This window comes from Psammomys obesus, unplaced genomic scaffold (assembly GCF_907164565.1).
Source record: "Psammomys obesus unplaced genomic scaffold, mPsaObe1.curated_primary_1811, whole genome shotgun sequence".
Classification (NCBI taxonomy): Eukaryota; Metazoa; Chordata; class Mammalia; order Rodentia; family Muridae; genus Psammomys; species Psammomys obesus.
The window spans coordinates 16825042-16831688 of NW_026596064.1; the positions used below are offsets into that span (position 1 = coordinate 16825042).

General features: G+C 42.0%; 1 protein-coding gene across 1 annotated transcript in view; it reads left to right on the top strand.

Moving 5' to 3' along the window:
* The window catches only part of Cd80 (CD80 molecule), a 29941-nt gene extending 24843 nt beyond the window's left edge, over positions 1 to 5098 (top strand). The window contains exon 6 of the mRNA XM_055624834.1: positions 3415 to 5098. The gene's annotated coding sequence lies outside the window, so the exon portion shown is untranslated. The remainder of the gene's footprint in view (positions 1 to 3414) is intronic.
* Positions 5099 to 6647: the final 1549 nt, after the last annotated feature.

The window sequence follows — 6647 nt, forward strand, 5'->3', positions numbered from 1 at the left end:
CATGGTTCTCCTGCAGTGGGAGAAACTACAAAGTGCAATTATGTGATGGACAGAATGAAGAGAAAGAGAAGTGGAACACTCTGAGTATTATGAAGAGAGATGGAACTGGAGACACAAGGGTGGAAAGAAGTAGACTGTTGCGTGTAGCCAGGCCTTCCACCTGAGGCCATGGTGAAGAGCCATCTCATGCTGCGACTGAGGGCCTTGTCTGAGTTTGTGGCTTCACAGCAGCAGGGGTCAGTGTTGATATCCATGGCTTTTATTACCACTAGAGAACATGGGAATGCCCCTGATCTGGGCACTCACCTGGGACCATGTGGATGTTCAGGGACTGTGCAGAACTGGCTCTACCCCTCACTGGCTGTGTCGCTCTGGAGAGCTGGCTGTGACCTCTAGCTGCAGCACACCAGAGATGGCCCTGGTGGTGGTGGCACAGGTGAGCCAGCTCTGAGAGTGTGAGAGCAGGAGAGCCGGCCCAGACCCTCACCAACTGCAGCACTCGGAAGAGTGGGCCCCTTGCCCTGACTGGGCACTACAATGGAACTGGCCCTGAAGGCGTGGATGTGGGTGAGCCAGCCCTGAGAGCATAAGGGCAGGAGAGCCAACTCTGGCTCCTGCTGATGGCAGCACTGGGCGGTCTAGCCAGAGCATTGCTGGAGAGCTTGCCCTGGTAGTGCAGATAAGGGAGAGCCAACCAGCTGACCAGCTCATTCACCACCCAAGCCCAGATCCAGGGCTTTGAATTGGCCCACCCCCAAATCTACATCATCTGTGAACTGTTGGGGCCAGTGAAAGGGTCAGTCCTGCTACTCCAAAGCCACAGAATCTCCACAACACAGGCAACAGGATAATCAGGAGTCCTGGTGAGGATCCAATATTGATGGTGTTACAGAAGCCAGAGACCAAGAACCAGACCAATGACTCATTGCAATGAACATTTGTAAGTGGAGATGTTTGGACAGAGGGACATACTATAGGACATACTGTGACACACTACAGCTTCCACAATGAGATGCTTTCTATGCTTTGTTTTATTTTGTTTGTGCGTTTTATTGGGGGGGGGGAGGTTGCAAGGATAGAGGGCAGATATGAGGGGACAGGGAAATGAATGGGACTGGGGTACATGATGTGAAACTCACAAAGAATAAATAAAAAGTTAAAAAAAGAAAGTGGCCATGGCCATGGTCATGGTGTATCTTCACAGCAAACTAAGACAGCCCCATTGTTTGCCAGTTACTGGGGCATAAAACCCGGATCCGAGTTTCTGAAGTGACTGACATCCTTGGCCAGCTTCCTATTCTGAACACTCATGTTTCCTTGCATCTCTCAACTGTTGATGAATACAGCTTTGGATTACTTGTACAAACACATTGTCTTTGAGTTCTCTCTTACTGACAGACTCATCCAACTGATAAACCACTGGGCCAAATTTCATTTAAAAAGTTATTTTGTCATGTCCTTTTCCCATTCGGAAACTCAGAAGAGAATCCAGGGCCTGCAGAAGCTTCAAAGCTTTTGACTCTTTACAGTCAAAATGTCCTCCTCTCCACTGTTTTTCATGACATGGTTTCCAGTCATGTGAAATTACTAGATGCCAAAGGGGGAAATCAACATTTGGATTTGGTCCTATGACCAAATAAAATATGAGAATTACTACTGAAGTCCCAAATGCTCTTTCAGTTAATGGAGTGAACATAGCATTAACTTTTGTGTTTATTACAGCTAATATACATATCAACTTTGTGTTCCCCTAAAACTTCATGGTCTTTTATGTAAAAGAACACTGAACATTGAAATCTGAAGCTGAACTGAATAGGTAGTACATAGCTCTAAACCTGTAATGGCAGCACACAGGAGGCAGAGGCAGCAATATAATAAGTTCCAGCCAGCCTTGGCTAAAAAGCAAATCCTGTCTCAAGAAAACAGAAAGCAAACCAATCTAAGGTTGATATTAAGTCCAAAACAGTTATAACCTCCATGCAGAGTTAAACCCTTAAATTTGGAGTTTGGAATAACACCATCATATGAAATGAGAATTTGAAGAATTTGCTTTAATGAGAGAGAGAGAGAGAACAAGCCAGGCATAGTAGCACATGTCTTTAATCCCAGCACTCAGGAGGCAGAAGCAGGTAGAGGCTAGTCTGGTCTACATAGTGAGTTCTAGGACAGGCAAGATTAGGTGGTCTAGGTGGAAGCTAGTCTGGTCTACACAGTGAGTTCTAGTATAGGCAAGATTATAATAGTGAGACCCTGTTTTTAAAACAAAACAAAAATTATAGAAAATGATAAATAATGTACTTTTTTGCAGAATCGCTATTTTATCTTATAAAAAAGCTACATATGTAAGATCTTTCTATCTCCTCTGGAAGATAAATATAAGGCTCTCAGAGGTTGAGTGATTTGACTGAGCTCCTTGTATTGGCATTAATTCTGCTTTGGTTCCACTACTGGGTCTGTGGTGAGGCAGATGGTCATGGTGAGGGTGTAGTGGGACAGAACAGTTCTTCTCACTGCAGCTGGAAGCAGAAAGGAGGTGTGGCATAGAACAAGAAACAGCTTTCCAGGCCATGGTCCCCAGTAACCTGTTCCTCCAAGTTAACCCCAACTCCTACTTTTCACCATCCCCATCAATATCATCATAGTAGGACTAGGTCAAAGGCCTCAGGGTCCTGCGCTTCTGACAAGCCACTGGCAACCAAGCCTCTAACAGCAGAGCCTTTGGGAGAACACTGCATCTCGACTATAATCATCATACAGATGAAAAACAAACCAAACATCAAGTTAGATGACTACTGCTATTTTACTCCACAGCAACCCATGTGTGTGTTTCCCAATGCAGTGTCTCAAATTCCTTTCCTATTTTCTTTTCATTGAAACATATTACTCCTTAGAATGCCTTTCCACTATGTTTCTCCCTTTCGGTTCTGTGATGAAGAGTTTCCACAACTCACACCTTCTGGACAATCTGCCATACTTCAGAACCAAGTTATGAATCCAACTTTCTATACACTGCCTTCTATGCCATCTTGCTGAGTTCATGCAGCTCCACCTATGGATTTTTAGTACATCACATACTACCTGAGTTTCAAATGCCATGTATCATATCCTTTTCCAGACTATAACTTTATTGGGAAAAGCAACCATGTCTGACATCTTTACCATACACACAGTAGATTGTCTGCAACAACCTGTGGTTATTTAGAATGCCTGGTCCTTAATAACAATTTGCTTGGTGACTACTTGCTGCATTTCATGTAATAAAAATTAGGCTATTTTTATATTCCTTATCAAGATTAATATCTATTATGTTATCTCAAATTAAATATATAGTTGGCCTTGAGAGTTAAAGCAATAGTATTTTTCTTTCTTGTAAAAGCTAAGGTTGAAACATTCATTTATTTCTTCTTTCCCCAGGTCTCTCCTACATTTGCAGCTGACATCATCTGTAACCGTCTTCAGAAATCATGACTGCCCAATCATGGCCTGCAAACATCTATTCTTTAGGTGAAGCCTCTTCAGTGGTTTTGCAGAAGTATGGAGGAATACAACATGTACCATAGTAGTTCTGTTACTTGAGAAAGTAGTTTAGAGACCGAATTCTTTGTGGGAAGAAATGTTAGGGAACACTGACATGTCTGCCCCCCACAATACCTCTTCCCCACACTCACTTGTCGTTTTAAGATAGGGTCTTACCCTGTTGCTCAAGGTGACCGAGAAGTCACTTTGTGGCCCAGGCAGGTTTCAAATGTGCAGCAATCCCCTGCACCAGTTTCCTGAGTGCCACAATTACAGGTGTGAGCTACCACACTTAGCAGAACACTAGCCGAAGCTCCAGAACACTGAGGCTCCAGGACAAAACCTGAATTGTGAAAGCGAGTAAGAATCCAGATTTCCTGGCTCTACTGCTCTTCACAGACCCTAAGCTTGAAGACAGGTTTTTTTGTTTGTTTGTTTGTTTTAATTTAAAATGCTTTTAAGCAAAAGGCTTAGTTAGTGTGGGATTCAGAATATTGCTTACTAGTAAGACTTGACTACCATCTCTGAAGCCTTGGGTAGTTTTTATTTGTTTTTTGTTTTTAAGGCCTATTGGCCTGGTATAATTTATAGGAAATATGTCGTTTTCAGCCAGCATTTTTCATGTATTTTTCTTTTCATCCTTTCATTTTCTCAAGTTCAAGAGAAAATACAATTATCCAAAATTAAATTTTTCTATACCTAAGATGAATGTATGCCTTTCACACTTCAAAGGAAAAGTCAAGTTGGAGGCAAAGTTCATAATTTACCAGTTCACATTGGACTTGCAATCTCTTTAGGCAAGTTTGCCCTTTTACCTACTTGAGACAGTTCTCATTTAAAATGAGATTATTTACTAAGTAGTGATCTATCCTCAAATAATGATTGAGGTGATAACAGCCTTCCACACAGCTTCCTTAGGTTCCCTGAAGTGGCTTTTGTGCTTGGTATAGATCAGCTACAGTGCAGAACTGAAGAGCAGTTTGTTCATCAGACACAGTAGCATATGCCTGTAATCCCAGCACTCAGAGGGCTATGGCAGGACTGAATTCCAAGTAGCATGGCTGCACAGTAAGACCCCGTCTGAGACCCACTTACTTCTCCCCCTGACCCCCAAAAGGAGGTAACATAAGAAGTAACCGACTGCTGCTTGTATGTTGAAGGTCCCTTTTTCTCTGAAATTGTCACCTGCAACTTACTAGGTCAGTAGTGGACAAAGTCAAGACAGATATTCTTGTCTAAAAAATTGGAGTTGGACACAAAAAGACAGCCAAGTTTCTCAGTGGGGCTGGATGTTTAGTTTTAGGGACTCTAATGAGGTCAGATTTTGTTGTACTGTCTGAGAAACAGGTCCATTTTTATATGGGTGCTCTCAAAACCAAGTCACTAAAGGAAATAAAAACAGTGCACTGACAAGACACTGAAAACAAAACCAATGAAAAGTGGGAGGGAGCTGTTGCATTTAAGTCTCAATTATCATTGGGGTGACCAAAGACCCCCCCAAAAAAGGGGGAAACTTTAAAAAGTACATTATATTAAATTATTGAGTACATTTGATTTTAGTTGTTTTTAGAGTTATACTGATTTTATTACTCGAGTATTTTTATGGTAAATGTAAAATTATTTTTTAAAGCAACTCTTTAGTTTTATAATTTTTAGTTTAAAGATTTTACCTAAAGTTAAAAAAGATTTTGCCTATGTCATTATGAATAAAACAATAACTAGAATGTCTACTTGCCAATATGTCATCAATTTATAAGTGGGATAATTATAAAAGACATGATTTATGAGAATGGTCCTAACACATATGTTAACAATGTGCCAACATATCAGTGCGGAGGTCTTTCCTTATAGATATGAATATTTATTATCATATAGGCATTGTACTAAAACTTTTGTTGGAAAAAAAAAAATTACACACACACTCCTTTTTTCTTACCACACTTATCAACACAAAAGACTTTGTAGGCCCAAAGCTGTGGGAGCTTCTCCCAGCTAGCTTGGAAGCAATGACTTCTGGAGTAGATAGAAGGCTCATTCCCATAACTGACCAACTAGCTACAAAACTGAGGTTCAAGTATCTCCTTGTGTCATGAGTTTGCTTGATGAATCACAGGGTGCGGGGGAAACTTACTGGTCTGCTGTAAACGACATCCCAGTGAGAACACGCACTGGGTGAAGCACCGGAAAGAGCGTGGAGAGTCCATAGGCATGGTGACTAAATCTCTGGCATTTGGTGAGCAGCTCACTTCTCAGCTCCTCTCCCTAACCAGAAGCTGTAAGCTGGGGCTGAAAGTGCCTGTTCTCTCCTCTGCTAAAACTTCTAGATGACCAGTCCTCATCCCCAAGAGGCCACCAGCTACCAGGCAACTCATCAACACGTACAAAGTTACTATCACTTGTGGGTTTCCAGGATTTGGGAAGTTGTCTCTAGTGGAGTGCAAATACATACTTAACAATATCATACTTAAATAATCTCATTAAAAACTACTTTCAAGAATACACTGTTACACTTAATGAAAGCTCTGTGGGACCTAAACTACAACGGGGCTAAGGCTATAACCCACTGGCTGAGTGCTTGCCTAGGACATACTAGACTCTAGGTTCATAAAGCGGCTTCATTGTAAGTCACACAGCTGCTATGCTCCTGGCTGAGGAGAGTGAGTGATCTGCCCCTGGAGTCCTTAGCTTTAGCTACTGCGTTAGCTGTTCTTTAGACCTTGCTTGAGAGTAGAATCAAGTTACCAAGAGTAAGTCCAACTCCAGATTAAAATGCTAGCAGCCTCTTCCCCTCCATCTGATCCACAGGATGTAATCCAAGACCACAGTGGATGCCGGAAGCTGTCTACAATCCAGGATCCTCAACATGGCAGCAATGCTCACCTTTTGCTTAAAGGGCACGCTGCACAGCTTGTCTTCATACATGTAAACTGTTAGCAGCACTACTCATATACTTTGGAGCCATTATTAAATGTTATTTTAACACACGCACCATTATTCCACACACTCAACTTGATAACCAAGACAAAGTGACAGACGGTCAGATGCAGAGTAGGGAATGCTAAGCAAAGCAGTAAGGTCTATCTCAGAGGCATAGGGTGAGAGCTCATCATCCAGCTGCAAAGGCACAAAAT